Source organism: Crocodylus siamensis, chromosome 1 (genome assembly GCF_052110815.1).
Source record: "Crocodylus siamensis isolate JL-2025a chromosome 1, ASM5211081v1, whole genome shotgun sequence".
Classification (NCBI taxonomy): domain Eukaryota; kingdom Metazoa; phylum Chordata; order Crocodylia; family Crocodylidae; genus Crocodylus; species Crocodylus siamensis.
In genome coordinates, this window is record NC_143395.1 from 372,323,756 (window position 1) to 372,348,285 (window position 24,530).

A 24,530-nucleotide genomic window follows, 5' to 3' on the forward strand; every position below is an offset into this window, starting at 1 on the left:
AGTGATTTGAGGTTTATATTTGCTGTGTCAGTTAGCTGCCTCAAAAGTTATTGTGCACTTTGAATATTTTTTACTCTTATTGGTTGTACGTTGTACAAGGATTGAAACTATTGTACAAATACAATAATTATTTCATAGATTTCATAGACATTAGGGCTGGAAGGGACCTCGGGAGATCATCGAGTCCAACCCCCCGCCCAAAGGGCAGGAAGTCAGCTGGGGTCATAGGATCCCAGCAAGATAAGCATCCAATTCGCTCTTGAAGGTGTTCAATGTAGGTGCTTGAACCACCTCCGCTGGCAGACTGTTCCAGACCTTGGGGGCTCGGACAGTAAAGAAATTCTTCCTTATGTCCAGCCTGAAATGGTCTTGCAGGAGTTTGTGACCGTTCGACCCCAGCATTGTATCCCTGTTCCAAGTTTATGCTGCTTTCTCTTTCCCTTACCCCAGCCTCAAGCTTCTTTTTCCCTTCCCCTACAGCCCCTGGAGATTTCTGGGACTTGTGCTCCAAATTAACAGTCAGCATGGTTCTACAGACTGCCACCTGGTTCCTCTTGCTGTTACATGCATTATATTCACATTACAGTTGTTTCATCTCATTTTTGGCCTGTTCCATCTGTGTGCTGTGTCTGCTGTAACCTGCTAGTTTGCCAAAGAAAAAATATATTTTTAAACAACCCTCCCAAAAAAACCCCAGCAAACTTAAAAGTCAGTTAAAATTTTCTGAGAGTGATTTGAGGTTTATATTTGCTGTGTCAGTTAGCTGCCTCAAAAGTTATTGTGCACTTTGAATATTTTTTACTCTTATTGGTTGTACGTTGTACAAGGATTGAAACTATTGTACAAATACAATAATTATTTCATAGATTTCATAGACATTAGGGCTGGAAGGGACCTCGGGAGATCATCGAGTCCAACCCCCCGCCCAAAGGGCAGGAAGTCAGCTGGGGTCATAGGATCCCAGCAAGATAAGCATCCAATTTACTTTTGAAGGTGTTCAATGTAGGTGCTTGAACCACCTCCGCTGGCTGACTGTTCCAGACCTTGGGGGCTCGGACAGTAAAGAAATTCTTCCTTATGTCCAGCCTGAAATGGTCTTGCAGGAGTTTGTGACCGTTCGACCTCGTCATCCCTTGGGGCGCTCTGGTGAACAGACGTTCCCCCAGATCCTGGTGTTCACCCCTGATAAACTTATAGGTGGCCATCAGATCACCCCTGAGCCTGCGCTTTTCCAGGCTAAAGAGTCCCATGGCTCTCAGCCTGTCATAATAAGATCTGTTTTCCTGACCTCTGATCATCCGTGTGGTTCTCCTCTGGACTCTCTCAAGCTTCTCCACATCCTTTTTGAATTGTGGAGCCCAAAACTGGACGCAGTACTCCAGCTGTGGCCTCACCAAGGCCGAGTACAAGGGGAGAATGACGTCCCAGGATTTGCTCGAGAAGCTCGAGATGCACGCCAGCATTTTGGTCCCTTTACTAGCCGCAGCATCGCATTGGAGGCTCATGTTCATCTTGTGGTCAATGATGACCCCCAAGTCTTTTTCTTCTGTAGTGCTAACCAACGTAGCACTGCCGAGCCTATAAGGCTGCTGCAGGTTTTTCCTCCCAAGGTGGAGAACCTTGCATTTTTCGGTGTTAAACACCATGAGGTTCTCGTCTGACCATTTGCTGAGCTTGTCCAGGTCAGCCTGGATCACCTGCCTATCTTCTGGTGTGGATGCTTTGCCCCAAAGTTTGGTGTCATCGGCGAACTTGGCCAGTCCACTCCTGACTCCAATGTTCACATCGTTAATGAAGATGTTGAACAGTATGGGTCCCAGGACAGAGCCTTGAGGGACCCCACTGGTCACAGGGCACCATGATGAGTGACTGCCATCAATTACAACCCTCTGGGTCCGACCACGGAGCCAATTTCCCAGCCAGTGGATCGTCATGGAGCCAAGGCCACAACTGGCCAGTTTGGCCAAGAGGTGATCATGGGATACCAGATCAAAAGCTTTTTTGAAGTCAAGATTTATGACATCAATCTCTTCTCCCTTGTCCAGGTGATAGGTTACCTGGTCATAGAAGGAAATGAGATTGGTCAAACAAGACCTACCCGCAACAAACCCATGCTGGCTGTCCCTTAGAATGTTAGCCTGGGCCAGTCCCTCAAGGATGGCCTCCTTAATAAACTTTTCTTCCCCAGGATAGAAGTCAGGCTAATGGGCCTGTAGTTAGCCGGATCCACTCTCCTCCCTTTCTTGAAGATCACATTGGCCTTCTTCCAGTCTTTGGGCAGTACACCAGAGCACCAGGAGTTTTCAAAGATCCGTGCCAGGGGCTGGGCTATGACGCTCGCCAGCTCCTTGAGTACCCTGGGGTGCAGATTGTCAGGGCCGGCTGACTTGAAGGTATCCATCTTCTCAAGGTGTTCCTTCATGAGGTCAGCATTTATGGAGGGTAGGGGATCCCCATCACCCAGATTTCCCTGTCCCATAGCAGGCATGGGCATCCCGTGTGACTGATGAAAGACTGACGCAAAGTACCTATTTAATAGGTTGGCTTTTTCCTGGGCGTCAGTTGTCAGTTGCCCCATCTGGTTTAGAAGGGGTCCAACCTTGCCCTTACTTTTCCTCCGGCTCCCCACATATCTGAAAAAGGACTTTTTGTTGTCCTTGATGCCTGAAGCTAGTTGGAGTTCAGTTGCAGCCTTGGCTTTCCTGGTTTGGTCCCTGCAGCACCGGATCAGCGCGGAGTAATCCTCCTTGGAGGTGAATCCCATCCTCCATCCTTTGTAGGCTTTCCTTTTTAGCCACAGTAGGTCTGCTAGGTCTCTGGAGAGCCAGGGGGGCTGCTGTGCCTTCTTGCTCCTTTCTTCTGTGTTGGAATAGATTTAGCTTGTGCACTGAGGATCACTTCCTTGAGAAGCAACCACTCTTCTTGAACTCCCATCTCCCTGGGGTCACGGTCCCTGAGGGCCTGACCGACAAGCATCTTGAGCTTGTCAGAGTCAGCTTTTCTGAAGTCAAGGACTTCTGTGTTGCTGACTGACTTGCCAGCTTTACGGCAGATGGTGAAGGTGATCAGCTCGTGGTCGCTGTCACTCAACTTCCCATCAATCACTAGGTCGCCGATTAGGTCATCCCCCATAGCCAGTACCAGGTCAAGCAGCGCTTTGCCTCTCGTTGGCCCATAAACTTCTTGAGTCAGGTAGAGGTCATCCACGCACGAGAGAAAGCTTTGCGCCCGCTCAGATTTAGCTGAGTGATCTTCCCACGAGATGTCCGGGTAATTGAAGTCACCCTTGACAACCAAGGTCCTGGAGCAAGCAACCTCAGTCAGTTCCCGGGCGAACTCCTGGTCAAGCTCGGGACTTTGAGTGGGAGGTCTGTAGTAGACTCCCACCGTTGTGTCCCCTGTGCCGAATTCCCCACGAATTTTTACCCAGAGGGTCTCTAGCTGTCCATGCCGGTCACCAACATCAGCTTGCAGGGACATGTAGCTTTCCTTCACATAGAGAGCTACACCCCCGCCCCTTTTGTCAACACGATCCCTCCTGTATAGGGTATAGCCCTCTATACCCATGGTCCAGTCATGGGTGGAGTCCCACCAGGTCTCCGTTATCCCAATGACATCATATTTCTTTGCACTGAGCAGGAGGACGAGCTCGTCCTGCTTGTTGCCCAGGCTCCTGGCATTAGTGTACAGGCAGGCAAGTGTGCCCTTGGGGGCTCTTGCCTTGCCCACAGATTGTGCCAGGGCTGGGGCAGGGGATAATAAAATACAAGATAATAAAGTTGCAAAATTCTTAATTACTTCTGTGAATCTAAAAAGAACTTTGTGAGTTTCAGGAGATCTTGAACTACATAAAGTTTCCTAGTTTACATCCTTCATTACTTACAGAATAGCAAATCACAGTTGCTTTATCTAATGGAATTGGAGTGGTCAAAAAAACTGAATAATCTAAAAGGTGTATGCATTTAATATATAGCTTTTTTCATTTAGGATTAATGGATATAGAGCAAAGGCTGTTTACTTACTTTACATGCTCCGGTCTCAGCAGTGCCAGAAATATATACATATTTTTTAAACAAAGCCGAGTCTGATTTCATTAAATGTTTCAGAGTCTGAAACTTCTAATACACAAAACAAAATCAAGGTCAGAGGGAAAAAAAGAGTTTTGTACAGCAAGATCTTAAAAGAAGCAGAGCAAAGCTTGTAACTTGTATGTTGAATGTTAAATGAAAAAGCTGAGGAGAACACATAAAAGGAGAATTTTATCTAGGATTCCTTTGTTCATTAACAGAGGTAGTCAACACTTCCAATTTCACAGGAAAAGGTAACATTTTAAAACTGACACTTTCATTTAAATCTGAAATGAAAACAAATTGTTTCATGACAAGGTGTTTTATTAAAAACACAAAGAGGAGACACTCTGATGCTAGAAAATCAGAGCAATCTGTATTAAGTAATGTTTTCCTTTAACTTGTTTTTCAAACTATAGAATATTTAGATCACTATGTCTTATAACAAGTTACATCAACTCATAATGTGACACATTAGGTACCACAACTGACGTATGAAAAAAACTTACTTTAAAACAGTTGATATTTCCTTAAATAATTTTTACAAACAAAACTGCTTAGCAATTTGGGGGACATTTTGTTGAAGACGGTGTCACAAAAAAAACCCCCAAAATTGTTTATGTCAAAATGGAATTTCCTGAGACAAAACTTTTTCAACAAAAATCTCTCTCTGCTATTTATGAACAGCTTACAAGCCATTGCATCACCAAACCTTTTTAAACATGTCTAAAAAATTTCACTGTAGTGATATGTAACAGTTTTTAGAATCATATGAATCATAATGTTTAGGTGCAATCTGGAAAATGGTAACATAAAAACCCCACTAATTGTTTGGGCAGGAAATGGTTTTCCCAACACACGAAACAGATTTTTAAAAATATTTTCCTGCCCAGCTTGGGGTGAATAAGACCCTACGATATTTTCACTAAAAACAAGCAAAGAGACCCCAGGTTAGCCAGAGCATTCACCTGCAGTTTAGGAGATCTGTTTTCAAGTCCCTGGCTTTACAGCACCCCAGAAATATCTTGTGGTACCTACATGGATGACATCTAGAATGATCTATCCTCTGTTCATTACCCTCACTGGTATCTACCATCACTAGTTGAGAGATACTAGACAATACATCCCCGACAATGCGATTAATGTATGTAGTCGTTTTATTAACCTATCTATACTATCTACCTCTCCAACCTCCTGTGGAAATAAATTCCACAAGTTAACTACTTGCTACATAAAAGAGTACTTTCTCTTTAGTTTTAACCCTGTCCTTACTAATTTCAGTGAGTGACTCCTAATATTCCGGGACTTGGTGTATAACAGTTCCCTATTTGCTTTGTCCACATGATTTTGAAGACCTCTATCATATTCCCCCATCAGCCTTCTTTTTGGGGGGAATTGGCATGTTCCCACAAGTTTCATTTGAAAAACCAACATTTTTCTAGAAAAAAAGGGTCTAAAACTGTGTCAAAAATACTCTTCTTAGGGCAGTATGTGTAGCCTGTGTCTATATGTGCTGCTATGGCAACATTGTTATTGTGCCATAATGTAATATTTCCTTGTAGAAGTGATAAATTACGGCACAATAACAGCCTGTACTGCACTGTACATGCAGCACACAGTTATTTTTAGCATTTTCTTTGTTATAGTGGCACTCTATACCAGGGAAGCACATCTCTATGGTGAAGTAGCTGCTGGTCACATGTAGATGGCCGCAGATGCTACATCACCATAGCGTGTTGCTACAGTGACATAGTGTCACATGTAGACACACCCATAGGAAAGAGATTACACTGACTCAATAATCCAGAAAATAGGACTAGAAAGTCATCTAGTCCAACCTCCTGGAAGAGGCAGGGTCATTCCTATCCAAACCATCCTATCCAAATCCATTTTCTAACATAATAGTAAAACTACACAGTCAATCCTGACAAAACTACAAGACATAACATTCTATCCTGGTACAGAAAGGGAGGGGGACAATAGTGGCCCACGTCCTACTTCTGCAAGGTTGTTAAAATCCACTCAAGAGATCCAAGGATCCACAATGAAACTCCTCACAGAAGTCAAGTTACACATATGTAGAAGAGTTAGCAAGACTTTATAGATGCATGTACACGTGCTGATTTAGCACAATTTAAGGCATATTAAGGGCACGCATCTACATGTGCATGCCCTTAATGCACCATGCAAAAATGGAGATTTTAAGCTATTCATGCCTAAATTTGATACCTGCAAAGTCAGGTATAAAATTAAGGCACAAATAGCTAAAATGTATTAGCACCCATGTAGATGCATTAAGGTGCATTAATGCTGTATATGGACTGACTTGGGACTAACTTTAGTCTCACATCAGTCTGCGCACATGACATTAATGTGCTTTAACATATGCATGTGTAAATGTGAGCCTAAATCACCTTAATGTGCATTAAGCTAATGTGCATAAAATGTAGGCACACCTAAATGCACATGTAGACATGCCCTAAATTAATGCATTGTGAACCTTATGTTACTCTGTCATCCCCAGGTCAGTCTAGCCAATTCCATTTCGTGAGATTTCAAAATTTGTTTTCTTGCTGTGCTGGATTGAATAGAAGACTTTAAAAAAAACATTTGCAAAACAAACAAACAAAAATTGGTAAAATGCCTGCTTTGTACACAGAAAGTTCAACTTTTTGAACTCTCTCTCTCATCCACGGTATCAAATACTCCTGGACTTCTGAAGCCTTCCAGATGAAATTTACTGAAACACACATTTCTGCAAAACATTTTGGCTTTAACAAAATGATATTTTGGCAAAAACAATTTCAGCAAAAATGTTGCAGCCAGCTATACCCTTATCATGCCTATATATCTATCAGGCAGTCCTGTGAAACCTTCACTTCTTCTCTTCCAGTCTTATACACTTGTGTTATCATATTCTTCTGTATTAATTTTTTTAAGCCTTTTTGGTTAGAAAAAAAAGTTGCAGTATTGACCAGCTTCAGCTTGAAATTTCATTGAGTTCTAAATATGTTCAGGATTGCTTTGTTTTCTTTTCTCTGCAAGTGTCAAATGGGTTGCAGGTTTTTGTTCTTCTATAGCCTCTTCCCTGTTCTATTTTTGGTGCTTTAAAGTAAAGATATCTTTAATTAGTCCCTTTTAAAGCTTACTGAGCTGTTTCTTGTTATTCATCATTCTATTTTTTCAATTCTTTGTGTTACTGTGGCATAGGGCTATACTGTTATCTGGTATATTGTCATTTCCACAATCTATACTGTAATCATCAGAATGTGCCATTCATCAATATTTCTAATTTGAACTCTATCAGGCTGCAAATATCCAGATGCCATCAGTTTAGGTGCCATCAATAAGAATATATAACTGAAGTGGTAATTTGTGTAGAGCTCAGAAAGTGTATGTATATGCTTCCATAAACCCAAAATGTTAAATTAAATGACAAATGAAATACTGTGGTTAGCCTAGCTGTTTAACTCAGTAATTTCTGGAGAGCTCAAGTACTGTCAGAGTGGGAAAAATAAAAAAGTCACCAACATGGAATATCCAGACACCTAACAGCAAATGTCATTTTATTCTGATGAGTAAAAATCTACAGCCTCATGACGTCAATGATACATACTGAAAAAACAGAGGGGTGAGATTCGAAACATAGACTTATACCGTAGGTAAAACCTCCTGATTCACGTCCTACTTTCATGGCAAATGTTACCTATTTTGTAAAGCTGAATGACTATCTATGAAATACCCAAGTGGATATAAAATTCAGTTCTTAAACTAATGGCATTCAAAGGTTAACAGATAAAACCTGTACCTGTGCTGTGACATCTATAAACGAAAGTTTTATTTCAGATTTATTTTACTGAGCAGCATTATATTATATTTAAACAGATCTTACTGAGCAGCATTATATTATATATAAACAGATCTTATGATGACAGGCTGAGAGCCATGGGACTCTTTAGCCTGGAAAAGCGCAGGCTCAGGGGTGATCTGATGGCCACCTATAAGTTTATCAGGGGTGAACACCAGGATCTGGGGGAACATCTGTTCACCAGAGCGCCCCAAGGGATGACGAGGTCGAACGGTCACAAACTCCTGCAAGACCGTTTCAGGCTGGACATAAGGAAGAATTTCTTTACTGTCCGAGCCCCCAAGGTCTGAAACAGTCTGCCATCGGAGGTGGTTCAAGCACCTACATTGAACACCTTCAAGAGTAAATTGGATGCTTATCTTGCTGGGATCCTATGGACTCGATGATCTCCCGAGGTCCCTTCCAGCCCTAATGTCTATGAAATATGAAATATATTACATCCTTGACTCTTGGAGCTACATATTCCTCCCATTAAGTGGGGCCAAGAGATTAATAAGTGAAATAGAAGTTAATCTCAGAGATTAATTGATTCACAAACTGTTTGGAGCTGGAAGGGTCCTTATAGATCATCAAGTCCAGTCCCATGGCACTAGGCAGGAAAAAACAACTGGAGTCAAGTGACCCCAGCAAGGTGACTGTCCAGTCTCCTTTTGAAGATTTCCAGGGTAGGTGACTGCACTGCCACAGGAGGGAGTTTATTCCATAGTCTGAACACCTTGACTGTGAAGGAGTTTTTTGTGGAACTCTGCCTGAAGCAGCTTTCCAGGAGTTTGTATCTATTGCTCCTCGTCTTCCCGAGTTCTTGTTCACCGAGTTCTTGATGTACTCCCCTGATATAGCAGTGAGATGCTAGAGTCCATTCTCAGCCTTCTCTTCTGTAGGCTGAAGAGGCCCTCAGCCTCTCCTCATATGGCTTGTCTTGCATGTCCCTGATCATACGGGTGGCTCATTTCTAGACCCTCACAAGTTTTTCCACATCCTTGTTAAAGTGCAGTGCCCAGAACTGGATGCAGTACCCCAGCTGCAGTCTCACCAGTGTAGAGTACAGTGAGAGGATCGCTTCCTTAGTTTTCCATGAAATGCAACAATTAATGCATGCCAGCTTGTTATTTGCCCTGCTGGCCACAGCATCACACTGCTGGCTTGTCTTAAAGTGATGGTCAATTATTACCCCTAGGTCCCTTTTGGTTATGGTGCAAATCAAATTGTCACCACCGAACCTGTAGGTATGTTGGGAATTGTTTGTCCACAGATGGAACATCTGCCACTTCTGAGTGTTGAACTTCATCTGGTTCTGGTCCACCCAACTCTCCACCTGTATCTGCAACCACCTGTATCTACAACCTGTTTTCTGGCATGACTACATTCCCCCATAACTTGGTGTCATCTGTAAACTTGGCCAGTAAGCTTTCACCCCCACATCCAATTAATTGATAAAGATGCTGAAAAGCACTGGTCCAAGCACAGACCCCTGAGGGACACCACTGGCCACTTCTTGCCAGGACAAGACAGATTAATTCATGAGAACTCTCTGGGTCCTATCATGCAGCCAGTTTTCCACCCACTGAACTGTTGAACAGTTAAGCCCACATACTTCCAATTTTTCCAAAAGGATATCATGAGATACTAGATCAAAAGCCTTTTGGAAGTCTAGGCATATAACATCTACCATGTCTCCCTTGTCCAGGTGGCGAGAGACCTGGTCGTAGAAAGAGATGATATTGGTAAGAGAGGGCCTACCCACAACAAAGCCATGCTTGCTGTCCTTCAGAATCTTACCCTCAATGAGCATATCACACACAGATTCTTTAATGAGTCTTTCCAGGATTTTCCCTGGGATGGAGGTTAGGCTGATTGACCTACAGTTTCCCAAGTCCTCCCTCTTCCCCTTCTTGAAGATGGGCACAACGTTGGCCCTCTTCCACTCCTCAGGGATCTCTCCTGTGTGCCACAATTTCTGAAAGAGTTTTGCCAGAGGTTTTGCAATGACCTCAGCCAGCTCCATCAGCACTCTTGGGTGAAGTCTGTCTGGTCCTGCTGATTTATAAATGATCATGTCCTTGAGGAATGACTACTCTTCATATACCCCAATTGCCTTCTGTTCCTGGGCCTGCATCACCTCACCTACTAATGCCCTGAACCTGTTGAGGTCAACTTTTTTGAAGTCCAGGACTTCAATCCTGCTAGTTGATTTGTCAACTTTATGGCAGACAGTGAACCAATCTACCCTCAATGTTCAAGCCACACACCAGATCATCTTGTTTAGCCAAGACCAAGTCTAGGCCTACTTCTGTTTGGCCCCTGTACTTCTTGGGTCAGAAAGATCTCCCCAATTACAGTTAAGAAGCTACATGACTGATCCAACCTAGCTGAGAGTTCCTCCCAATCTATGTATGTTCAGGTAATTGAAGTCACTCATGACAGCCAAGTCCCTTGCATGCATGGCCTCTGTCAGTTCTTGAGAGAACTCAGGATCAAGCTTCTCCCCTTGGCTCAGTGGCCTGTAGTAAACGCCACTCACCTCACCCCCCACTCTCCCAACGAAGCTTGACCCAAAGGGTTTCAAGGTGCTTATCTTTGTAGCCTCCAGAGAGGTGTAATGCTCCTACCATAGAGAGCTACTCCACTGCCTTTTATTCCTGCTTGGTCTGTTATGTGCAGGGTGTAGCCCTCTATGGCCACACTCCAATCATGCAAAGAATCCCACCAGGTCTCCGTGATCTCTACCAGGTCATGTTGCCCACTAGAGAGCAGAAGGGCTAGCTCCTCCCATTTAATCTCATTTAATTTTACAAGCAATAATGGTAAATACTTTAGCATTCATCATCCTAAGATTCAAAATGATTATCAATTGTTGTTGTGTATATGTTGCTAAACTGAATGCATCTATATGTGCAATTAATGTGACAAAATAAACTCCAGTGTATCTGTGTCTGATGGGACTATCCAACAGTGCTGTAAATTAGTCTACACCAGCCCAATTTCCATGCATGTGTAGACAGTGATGCTTTACTGTGCAGTAATTTAGTCTACTGTGCAGCAAAGCACATATGTAGAGAAACCCACTGAAAACAAAATAATTACTATAAATTAACTCAAGATCTACTTTGTATATTGTAGAAAAATGGGGAAAAAAGGTTTTGGTTGGAGATCAGGGGGAAAAAATCTTTTAACTGTAAGAATATTTAAGCATCAAAATAGATTATCTAGAAACTATGGAACACTTGTCATTGGGGATTCTTACAAACAGGGTTAAAAAAAAATCTCAAAAATGGTTAGGTATAGCTGATTGTGCCTTGAGTCATGGATAGATTAGATAACTTCTCAATAGGTCTTTAGCTTCTATAAGATCCTGCCAAAGGAAATATATACACTGTTAGGAGCAAAAGGGCTGTAATACAATGAAACTCCAATAATCACTGTATGTGTCTACCCATGCAAATCCTGCTAGATGGGTTTACTCTGAAGTAATTTACTCTGAAGTAAATCCACCCTGGACAGGCATCTACATGAGCAAGCATTTGGGAGCAGATTTTCTCCCAACTGGAGAAATCCCAGAGAGGGCTGCTCCTACCCTGCTCCGTCCCACTGCAGTAGCCAAGAGGAGCCTCAGGCTCTCCTAGGGGCTGACAAGAAGCACAGGGACAGGAGACACCTATCTCCTGGTGGGAGCTGGGAGATTACTCCCTGACTCTGGGACCTGCCTACTGCTGGATGGGTTCCTGTAGCACAGTCCAATCTGGGACAATGTCCCACTGCCCAAGCAGCAGTGAGTTCCTGGCCTGACTCCACGATTGGGAGCAGGAAGCCTATAAAGACTTGCAGGGAAGAGGCAGATCCCAGTCCCCTGCTCCAATCTGCTGGAGAGGCAAACAGCAGTAAGCCCCGGGCTGGGCAGGGACTTCCTATCCAGCCAAGGGCTCACTGCTACCTGCCCTATCAGCAGATTGGGACAGGGGGCTAGGACCTGCCCCTTCCCTGAAGCTCTTTCCAAACTCTGTGCCTCAGTCAACAGATTGGGGAATGGGGATGGAAAAGAGCTGCAGGGTTGGGGCCTGCCCCAGACTGGGACAGCTCCCAGCCAGCCCCAGGCTGCCTGGAGAAGTCTGCATATGCAGCCTGGAGCTTGCTGGGAACTGTCGCACTTAGGGCAGTTCTTAGTCAGTTCTGGGCTGCACATGCAGACTTCCCAATGCAGCCCAGGGCTGGTCAGGAAGTATCCCAGTCTGAAGCAAGTCCCAGCCAGCTCCAGGCTGAGCAGGGAACTCAACCCATGCAGGTAACTCGTAGCCCCTGCTATGTGATTGGAGCAGGGGATAGGAGGTTGCTCCCTGCCCCCAGGAGCTGCCTGCTGCTGGGGCAGGCTCCAGTGGTGAAGCCTGGCTGGTGACAATGTCTCCCTGCCCTGGCAGCAGGGAGCTCCCAGCCCAGCTCCATGATTGTGATCAATCACAATCATAACAGGTAGGCAAGGTCACACTAAAGGCAATTTAAAATAAATTGTAAATAAGCAATTAATAGAACTATTTCTTTCTAACAGAATATGTTTCACTTAGAAGCAAACAAAGAATGATCATTTCTTAATAGGTAATTTTATGTTGCTACACATTCAGAAGCATGGATGTAATTATGGGGCACAGCTTGTGAACTAACTATTGTTTCTGCTTGGCTATTTGTCAAATTCACTGGATATTTTTACTGCACTTTTATTTTTATAAAACTAACTGCACTGTAAATCTGTGTTTTACATGCCATCATTATTTTATTGGCTTTGAGTTTTAACAAAGATTGTTTTTAATTCTGTTGATGGGGTGAAAGAAGGTATGAATTTCATGGTTTTCTAATGTTTTCTATTTTAATAGGCAAGACCCCAAGAAATATGAAGCAAAGCACATGTATTCCACAAGTGAAATATTATTTCTCTAATGAGTTTTAATTATACCTTTACATTGTAATAGAAATAGCCAACCACTTTAAGAAGCCAAATGTCTTATTAGTTATTTCTGTTTTAATTAAACTATGATAATTACTCAGAATCAACCAACTTATTGAAGAAATCTCTCTGCCATATTACTGATTTTAATTAGCAGTTGCGCCCACCATTTTGCAAGATACTTTAAAAAATGCCCAATTTTCAGCTCATAGATAGTCCCATTAAAGTAAAAAAAATTTCATAGGTCCTTTTTACATAAGTTATATAGTGGGATTATTTTTGTAATTACATTTAAGCATGCTCTTAACTATTTTATATAAATATGACATTGGAGAATCCCATCTCCATCTCCATCATTAACCTACAAGTTCTACAAAATAACAGTCTAAGAAACTGGCAGAAAGGATGAAAGTAGCACATGAGGTCTCTGAGCAATTTAATAATCATCTAAAATCAATAATTACATTAGTAATCAATAATTACTGAAATCAATAATTACATTAATATTGTTTAACTCCTAGGGTAATACTGTGAGGTTGAACTTTATCCCCCCTAAGTCCTCATGGTCTCCTTTCTTGCAGAAGAGAGATAGTGTATCGAGGGAAGTGTATCGAGGGAAGTGTAATCTGACCGGGGAGTACAGCCAATAGATAAAGACATGGACAAGAAATGCTCCTGAGGACTAGCTAAATTGAATTTTTTTCAGCTGAAATATTTTGGTTTGGGGGGATTTGAATTTTGTCTTTAAAAATGCAAATACTTATTTGTAAAACATTTTTATTTAGTCAAGAAAGCAAACATTTTTGGTTGAAAAATAGTTTTCACTAAGAAAGATAACAGTTATTTTTCCCCTCACCTTTTTGGTAAACCAAAACTTGGTATGACTGGAGAAAAGTTTGTTACTGAGAAAACATACATAGGTTTTAGATTAAAGTTTAACACACACGCATGCGCACACACACACACACACATGCACACACACTGAAGAGCTCTGCTTTTTAAGATTTGTTATAGCATTTCAATACTGTCAGATCTTGAAATTTGTTTTAATTTTTCATTTCAAGTGTTGCAGTATCTGATGTTTTCCTTAAAACATTCAGTTTTGGTAACAAGCACTTGGATGACTATACAAGAACTTTTGTTTTTAAAGGTAAGATTTTTAATCCTGGTGGTTTCAGAGAAAGCTTGCGAGTCACTTGAGTGTGGCCTAAAAACACCACCAACTCCCTCCCGAACTCCCCAATGAGAAAGAAAAAAAATCAGTCTCATTATATTTTTTAAGAGTTTAAAGTTTATAATATTGGTGGTATTGAGCTATTTTAGAACATTTGTCAAACGTGGAGGTCCATCATACCACAATCCCTATCCTTATAGCCCTGAGCTGGAATTACCACCTTACCACAAAATCAGCGTCCAATAGCTTTACAGCATATGAATCTAATCAGTTCCAGAAATTCCACTCAGTTATGAATGTCTAACTAGAGGAAAATAATTAGCCATAGTTAATTCAGATTGAAATATCCAGTTTATAAATTAAATTCTAGGTTACTCCAGGCCAAATATTATGTCTATTAAAGTCAGTAAGAGTCTTTCAGCTACATCACTTAAAACAAGAATTAAAAGGACTGATCCAGAGCTTATTGATCACTCAAAATTTCATACTTTAGATACATTAGGGTAAGTAGAATTGTTTGCCATACCTGATCTATGTCCATGAAACTTATTTTAAGTCTTCTACATGTAGAATGGGAATAGTACATACAGGCATTTCCCACTCCCAGGAGCGATGTGGGGAACCCAATGTAAGTAATTTTGGGTGGGGGGAGGGGGTCTGCAGGGGGCAGTTGCCAGGTCCAGAGGGGGTTTGTGGGTCTGTGTGGGAGGCTAAAAATGGCTGGCCCATTCAGAATTGGCTATTTATAGCACAGCCCCTGGGCAGGGTGAGAGTCTGGGCTTTCTAAACCCTGGGGCTGTACGTGCAGACATTCAGGAGACTGGGTTAACCCTGTTTTAGGTCAGATTAACCCAATCTCAATCTAAATTAGCTCACCTCCAAAGGTGAAATAAATTAGATCAGGCACACTGTTTCTCGGCCTATTTAAACCCTCTGAATGCCAGTACAATCATGCATTGAGATAACCCTAACCCTAATTATATTGCTATAAATGTAATGTCTGTACACACCTTTAGGTTTTAAGCAAATGTCAAAAATATCAAGTCAGGGGATTTCCCCATGCATTTCTTTCAAGGCATTAGCTTTTGCCTTGTTTTAATATAATTCTTGTGACATTTGATAATAGATTTTATTTTTTATTTTCTGCATTTTGGCAGAGAATATTAAATTGAAGAAATTAAAATTACATGTTTTTGAGGTGGGGCAGATACTATTGTTGCACACTTCAGGGATCCATAAACCTGGAAACAAAATGTTACCACTCACTGTGCTAAATCATTAAGCTATTAAGATGGGAAGTTCAGAGATCCACAGGATATAGATAGGTAGAGGCTTATGCTTTCTTCATCTGTAAAGAAAGGATATGATTCTAATAATTCAGACCAACCAACCAAAAAAAGACTAAGCTATAAACTAAGGTTGACTTGATCCAAATGAAGCTAATTGTCCTGTGGACAACTTCTTTATATGTTTTGATGGTATATAATGTTCCAAGAATATGGTGCTTTTAAAGAATTTTTAGCAGAGGTCAGATCAGGAACAGAGATAATTTAGTAGTGGTGATTTTCACCTGCCCTTTGTGTTTTTCAGCTGAACTTAATGTTAGTTTTCAGTGAATACTGTTGGTTTTCAGTGTCTGGAGTTTTGGTGTCTCTCCAACAACAGTCTGGATTACAACAGGATTTAGGCAGGGGATGAGTACCTAGATCAGAGGTTGGCAACATATATATTATCTACAGGACGGCTCCAAAAATATACTATCTGGCTCTTGGAAGTCTGATCCACCATGGGAGATCAGTGCCACAGAGCTGCATCGTGTCACCCACCCCGTGTTCAGCGCTTCCATGTTGCTCCACAATACCTGCATTTCCCTCACTTCAGAGGGATCAGGAATCTGCAATGAAAGTGAGCAGGTATAGGCAGGTCGATGTCCCAGAGGGTGAGACCTCCATCCCACAGCCATAGCCAGGTCACAAACTCTAGCTTGCACCAATAAAAAGGCTGCCAAGTGCTGATCTAGGAGTTAGAACTGGATTGCAGCTGTTGTCTAGTGACTTGTTGTCTGCATGCTGAGCAGTGCCAAACAGGTGGTTCTTACCCTGTTGGAATTTATGTGGTTAAAGTCCACCTTTATTCTATTTTGTTGTTAATCTGTATTTTGCCACTAAATATGATGCTAGCATGGTATAAAGCTATTTATAGGAGAATATTAGGACAATGTAATTTATTCCTCTATTCATTTTACTGAAGCAAGGATAATTTTTATATTGTAGTTAGGCATCTGTCTGTCTTGCAAGACAATAGGATTGCCAGTGAGGTATCAGCATGCTGAACTTCTGCAGGTGTGGTTGTAGAGTCCAATTCTTGAGTGCTAGTCGCTTCTGCACTTATTAGCATGGGAAGTTTACTGAACAATCCCTAGTGTGGTACAGGATTCTTCCTAAGGTTTCTTTTCCTTCTGCATTTTAGGTTCTTCTTTCCTCGAAAGCCTTCATTCCACGCTTAACAGATTATTTCCAAGTGCTTTGATCTTTAACAATTTTCTCCCAGTCATTTGGTTCAATGCTCATTGCCTTTGTATCTCCCTTGCAAGTATCTTTGAACTGGAGATAAGGACACCTGTATGATCTTCTTCCTATAAAGAGTTATCCATACAAGAGATCCTTGGGTATATATGGCCATCATCCTCTTTCAGCTTATGGCCAGGTCAGTTACAGCTGACCAAAAGCAATTGTTTTTCTGTGAAAAATGTTCAATTTGAAAAAAATGTTATCCCAAATCAGGATGAAAAGTCAGGTATTTGATTTTCTGTGCAAGAGGAAAGAAAAGAAAAACCCCCACTAACTTATATAGGAAGGACTGAAGTGGGATTTTTTTGTCTTGCTCCCTGGACCACCCTACTTCTAACTCTTTTACTCAGTAGATCTTTCTCCAATCACATGCTCTATGGCTTCAGGGATTACTGTTCTTTCTTTGTTATCTTTAATTCCAGTAAACTTTAATTCTGGGAGGGCAATTCTGCACAAAATTACGGGAAATACCTTTTTTTTGCAGTGAAACCACTGTTTTTCACAGTTTCTGCAAAAATCATGAAACTGTGGCTTAAGCAGATCTCTAGTTAATGCTTCTGTGTTTGATTGCTTGGGTTTTGTAACTACCATTGAAATATTTGGCACATTATTACAGAAAGTTTCAATTCCATCAGATAAGATTTTTACAGTAGAAAACTGTTCTGACAGAAAATTGTCCAGCGACTCTAATCAATACATGAATTCAATTATAGATTTTATTTCATAAAATGGAATTCATGAAACTTATGGATTTCTAAAACTTGTATAGAAAAAACATTATTTTCTGTTTTGTTCTAGCTTCATATTCTGTTATAAAAGCATCACATTGCCACCGTTTCCAGTGTAACAGCTAAACATGTGTGGGGTCAAAAGTTTCATGACAAGGGTAGGTCTTTTGTTTTAGCACTGGACCAAATAATTTATTTGCTCATTTGATGGCAAATGCGAGATGAATGGGGTGGTGTCAGAGAAGAAATCTTCAGAAATGTCTTTCCCCACCAGGATCACCACAATCTCATATGATTTTATTTTCAGCCAGGCGCTGATCTCAGCTAGGCTTTGAGAAGTTTGGAAGATAGTTTCCATTATATTTAATGTAAGGGAGATGTGGAAACATGCCATTTCAGAGGTAGCTACACCAGTGGAAGAGGAGATGGTATTCTCTTCTAAATTCAGCAAAAATACAGGTAATTCTACAAATATCAGTGTATCAGACTTTCCACTACATATGTAACTAAGAATGACAGAAATATCGAACAGACTTCAGAACTGAACATCTGGTCCTAGGGCTGCATTGCAGCCCAACATTGTCCTATTCCAGCACTACTTTAAGACATAGGAATTTTTTGTTTGGCAAACTAGCAGGTTACAGCAGACACAGCACACAGACGGAACAGGCCAAAAATTAGATGAAACAACTGTAATGTGAATATAATGCATGTAACAGCAAGAGGAACCAGGTGGCAGTCTGTAGAACCATGCTGACTGTTAATTTGGAGCACAAGTCCCAGAAATCTCCAGGGGCTGTAGGGGAAGGGAAAAAGAAGCTTGAGGCTGGGGTAAGGGAAAGAGAGAGCAGCATAAACTTGGAACAGGGATACAATGCCGGGGTCGAACGGTCACAAACTCCTGCAAGACCATTTCAGGCTGGACATAAGGAAGAATTTCTTTACTGTCCGAGCCCCCAAGGTCTGGAACAGCCTGCCAGCGGAGGTGGTTCAAGCACCTACATTGAACACGTTCAAGAGCGAATTGGATGCTTATCTTGCTGGGATCCTATGACCCCAGCTGACTTCCTGCCCTTTGGGCTGGGGGCTGGACTCGATGGTCTCCCGAGGTCCCTTCCAGCCCTAATGTCTATGAAATCTATGAAATAATTATTGTATTTGTACAATAGTTTCAATCCTTGTACAACGTACAACCAATAAAAGTAAAAAATATTCAAAGTGCACAATAACTTTTGAGGCAGCTAATCGACACAGCAAATATAAACCTCAAATCACTCTCAGAAAATTTTAACTGACTTTTAAGTTTGCTGGGGTTTTTTTGGGAGGGTTGTTTAAAAATATATTTCTCTCTCTATATAAGGTTATATATATCTACTCTCTAACCTCTTACATCCCAAAAGGATTAAACCTATTCTGTTACAGAAAACCGCACCCGCACACCCGTCCAGAGGTGCGCTGGCCACCCATACCCGCGGTGGTTGTATGGTCCTGTGCAACGTGTCCCTGTGCCAGGTAGCCTTTGCTGCATCGTCTCCGTCCTCTGCTACTGATCTCTGGTAGTAGGTCCGGAGTTCATTCAGCACCATCTTCATGCAGCCCACTACTTCTACGTCCATTTGTCTGTACAAGGGGAGATTCCTGGCCTTCCACAAGGCTCTCTTGACACAGGATGCAAACTGGTCAAAATGGAGTAAGGGTATCTGCCTCTGTCACCAGCTTGCAGGTTGTGCTCGTATACTTAGCCCATAGGAACAGGAGGATATCTGACATGTCCCTGCCCCCAGCCCTCTTGTCCTTGTACAGTCTTCCAGGTGAACTTTTCCCATCTGCAGCCCCAGAAGAAGACACACACGGCCCTCTGTATCCTGTGGGCAACATGCTTGGAAAGTTGCAAGACCAGTGTGACATACAGAAGCCCCGGCAACACCACCACCTTCACAAGCACAACGTGCCCCGCTATGGAGAGGGAATACAAGTGCCACAGCCCCAGTTTCTATTTTGCCTTGGTCTCCATCTTCTTCCATGCTGTTCTGTCACTCAGTTTCAGGTCGAAATCTATTCCCAGGATCCTGGCCTCCTCACAGGGGACAGAGACCCCCCCCCCAGGGATTCCAGGTCCCTGACCTCACCCGTGGCCAGGCAGGTGCTCTTGCTTATGTTCAGCTTGGTCCCCATTGCCACCTAGTACACTTGTATGTATGCCAGGGCTCTCTTGACTAACCCCCTGTTCTGGCACAGGATGTTTAGATCATCCATATAGTCCAGAACCTTGGCCTCTTGGTTGCTGCTTCCTGGGATGTGGATTCTGCATATCCTGGGGTCTTGCCTCAGGTTCTGGGCCAGTGGCTCAATGGCACAGATGAACAGGATTGGGGAGAGTGGGCAGCCCTGCCAGACCCCCAACTCCACCACAATCCATGCGCTCAGGAAACCATTGAGCTGTACTTCACTGCTCATTTCCATGTAAAGGTTCCTGATCCATCTGACGAAGATTAATGGGACACTCTATCATAGGTCTTCTCCAGGTCCAGGTTTAGGACAGAGATGCTCTGCTTTCTCTCCCTCTCCAGCTGCAGTGCAACTCTCAGCTGCACCAGGGCTCCATGGATCTATCTCCCGGGGACCCCACATGACTGATCCCCATGGATGACTGCACCTAGAACAGATTTAAATCACTCAGCCAAGACTTCGGGCAACAGCTTATAGTCAAAGTTCAGAAGGTTGATCAGCCTCCAGATCTTCAACTCCTCCCTCAGACGCTTCTTATTTAGGAGGGTCATGAGGCCCCATTCCATCCCCACTCCCAGCCGTCCCTCCTGCAGGCATTCTTGAAAGAGCTCCAGCAGGTCCTAGAAGGTCAGGTAGAACTCTTTGGGCAGGCTGTCCAACCCAGGAGGCCAGCGGGTTCTCTTGAGTTCCTCCAGCATCCAGTCCTCCTCCAGGTGCCACTGCTCCTCCTCTCTGAGGGCCTAGTTGAGGCTTTGCAGGCATAGCAGTGTGATCACCGGGTCCACCGGCTTCTCAACGTAGAGCTTCCGGTAGAAAGTGGCCACTGTGGCCAGCATGCCATCCCTCAACTGGTGCTCCACACCCCCTCCATCTTTCAGGCATGTCATGACCTCCCCCTTTCTCTTCTTCAGCCTGGAGAAGTAAGCAGACCACTCCTCCCCTTCTTCCACTTAAGGAGCCCTGGCCTGGAAGACCTTTTTCCTGGTCTCCTCCCGGTACTAGGCACCGAGTTAGGCCTTTACCTCCCACATGGCCTCCCTCACATCCTGCCCCACCACCGCCTGCCTGTGCAGGTCCTATAACTTACTGGCTAGGTGCTCATGCCACTTTCAGTGGAAGAGGGCCCTCTGCTTGCCTGTTCTCTGGAGACCTTGGTCCTTTCTTTGATGCTGGCCCACCACTTGGTCTGGTTCTGGTACAGTTCCTGAAGGGTCCACCTGCCCACGTTGTGTTCCCTGTAGCTGCATCTGGTCTACTCATCTTCCAAGAGGCTGGCATTCAGCTTCCACACTCCTCTGACTCTTTCCAGCTGTCCCCCCAGGCTGGCCTGGAGGGTAAGGAGGGGGTGGTCCAAGAATCACACAGGTGTGTTTTTGGCCTCCTCTGCTAAATTTGCTCTTTTATTTTTTTTGTAAAAATATGTTTTTCTCTATATATATGGTTATAGATATCTAAACCGATCCCATTACAAAAAAAACCTCCACACCTGTTACCAGATTTGCCCGCTACTTTGGGGTGTGCTCATTTATTAGGGCTAGGGTCCTGGTAATTCTATCAATGTGCTGCTTGTGTTACTTGTGTTTCTATACAGAGCTGTATCTCTCCCTTCTGCAAGCCCTCACCCCCAATGGAGCTATCTTGCAGGACCCAGTTCAGTGGGGCTGGGTTCCTCCAGTCCCCAAATCAGTCATACACACAAACACACACAGATTAATGTGACACACCTGACCTGGCCGGGTTGATCAGCATGGACAGGCTGACACCCTCATATGCCAAGAATCAGTTCATCAGAGCAACAATAAACTACAGTCAGACACAAGCACACAGTTAAACAGAATACCTCTGAATCTGGCTGGGTGTCCAGATGATACCCTCACGGGCCAGCATTCAGTTCATTAGGGCACGTCTGAGCCAAACTGGGTCAATCAGCCTGTACAAGCTGATCCCCTTATGCGTTTCGAACTCAGCACATCCCAATCTTTTAGTTTCTTGATGAGCAGACCCCACAGTATTTCTGGGCTTCACAGGGATCTTTAGCTTAGGTAAAAGGGGCGTTGCTACAGAGCAAGTGGGGGAAAAGAAGTAAAGAAGGTGAAATATACCCAGTTACCACCAGTTTGACTATAAAAGTTATTTATTGCTAAGTAGATGAAATATATATTGACACTAGTAGTGATAGACATGCAAAGGAAAAACAAATACAAACAGTCACAGTATACCCTGGTATATTTGGGGAAACTTAGCTCAAGCTTAACTAATAGAGTTCAAGTTCAGAAATCAATGCCTAGAGGGAGAGAAGAGAAAAGAGAGAGAGAGCTGGGATCTCACCAGTCCAAGGCACTCAGGTTGCAAAGCTGACAGGTTAAAGTTTTCAGCACGATCCTTGAAGGGAGATGATCTTCCTCCTGCAGCCTCTCCAGAAGAAAGCGAGTGGTGTCAGCACCCCCACTGCTGCTTCTTTTTACAGATTTTATACCCTCAGTTTAGTTTCTTTCAAGCATTGTCAATATTGCAAATCAAATTGTTTTGACATTTTTATGGATAGCAGATATCTTTCTTGGTGTTTTCAGAAACAACCTCTCCATTGACAAGGGGTTATCTGAGTGGAACATCCCAGGAACTTGATTGATACTCAGTAAAACACCTACTTGGAGCCAGCTTGACATTTTTATGGATAGCAGATATCTCTCTTGGCGTTTTTAGAAACACCCTTTTAATTGACAAGGGGTTTTTGTATTTTTGCTTGCTGTGAACAAGCCTCAGCTTAGCATGACTTTTTAGATCTTACTATAGTCTTTTAACAGACTTAAGGCACTTATTGGAGTGTTCATAACCTGTTGTGGAGAGGATTTCCACCAGTCGTCTCGGGAAAAGTATGACAACACTTGTGGTCAGGGCTCCAACGGGCGGACGTTGTGATGAACCCTGTGCCATTGTTCAAATGTTGGCCATACCCCCTCTGACTCGGTCTATTGCCTCAGCATTCCCTAACCCAGCAACCGAGTTTTAGCCAATTAGGTTTACATAGGCCTCCCATAGTGGGACCGGGGAAAGTACAGCCCAAGATGCCTATTAAACTTACTTTTGCTTAGAGTTGTGTGTGTGGGGAGGGTGGGGGTCGGGGAAGTCCTTTGTAAATCCAGATTAGAACTGGTCTGGTAAAAGCTGAGCTGGGTTAGCATTTGGAACACAGCTTCCCTGATCCCAGAATTTACTGCAGTCTCTGCTTCAGGCTTTCTGTTTAGGTTGGGGGGGGTGAGTCTTTGTGAGTGAGACAGTCTGTGTCCTGTATCAGGGTCCCCCAAGAACATGGAGCTGACAGGTAACACACCTGCACACCCATGCAGAGGCCCGCTGGCCACCTGTACCTGTTACAATGTGCAACCATGCGCAAAACACACAAAATACACCCAGTCCTTTCTGGTCTCTCCGACCAGCCCTTTCTTCACATCCACTTATGCCCCATTTCCAGGGTCAGGTACTCAGCTCAACTGGTCTCTTTGCCATTGTCACTCCAGCTTCCACTGGAGGACCCACTGCTGCTGCTGTTGTTACTGTCACTGTCCTCCGTCCCACTCATCTGGTCCTCTTTTCCACTGCCGTCTCTCTCCTTTCCTTGGCAGGGGTTGTATGGTCCTGTGCCACGTGTCCCTGTGCCAGATGGTGTCTGCTGTGTCTTCTCCATCCTCTGCTACCAATTTCTGATGGTAGGTCCGGAGTTTACTCAGCACCATCTTCATGCAGCCCACTACATCTACATATGTTTGTCTATAGAGGAGCAGGGTCCTGACTTTCCACACAGCTCTCCTGACACAGGTTGCAAACTGGTCAAATCAGAGCGAGGGGCTCCCCTGGTTTTTGGTGAGGTGCCTGTACAGCACAGCCTCACTGGTTAGCTGGCTGAAGCCAGTCGCCACTTCACAAAACTGCTGTACCCTCTTCCATACCTCCTTGGCACAGGTGCAGAGCCACAAGAGGTGTTCTGTTGTCTCAGTGGCCCCATTGCAGTTGGGCCACATGCAGCTGGATCTCCTCAGCTGACCCTCTCTGTGTCTCCAGGCCCTCACTGGGAGAGCTTGGTGAGTTATAAGCCAATTTAGGTCCCTGTGATCTTTGTGTAGTTCCTTGCAATAGATGCACTCCCACATGGCTAAGTTTGTTCTCAACACCTTCTTAATGACTACTTGTCTCTAAATAAGGACTCCTTCAACTTTGATAACCCAGTTCTCACTCACTCACTGAGGAGTTCCAGTGAGCTATAAAGTATATAAGATGATGACTTATCTGCATACATATTTGCATATTGTTTCAGGGTATAATAGGTTTGCAGCAAATATGATAACGTTGAGCTTCCAATATGATAATTTCATATTTAAGACCTGGAAACACTAACTTGGAATCTGATCGACCCTACACAGAGAAGTGCACAGTGGAGCTGGAGATCACACTGGCTCTGCTAGCAGGGACTCTGGACTGAAGGAGCTGTGCTTGGACTTGGGGGCAGCTGCAGGCTGCTGCATGAGTACTTTAGAGACTACAGGCTTGTCTGGGGGCAGTTCCAGAACGTGGGAGGAAAAGTAAGGTGCTGAGTGTATGTTACCACATTGCTGACCTTTTACCTCCCTTTGACCTATTGGCTTGTGACTCTAACCCCTATGATTTTCTATATTAAAGTAGAAACTCCCCCTTGCTTCTTGTTCCAGTTTCTGGAGCTGCAGGATTGGCATACAACATATGATTCTCAATAAACTGCATGTGCAAGGTCACAATTTGTCTTAGCATATTTTACATAGAGATGTACCTTTTGGACTTCTTATAATTAAGGTCTTGTCTTTACACCAAATAAAAATCTTTGCTTACAGAGCATCTATCTGGCCTGAACTTGACCATTAGTTAAGAATCCTTTTCCTGCAATTAATTTCATGTAACAAACAAACAAGCAAGATCAAATTTAATGTGAG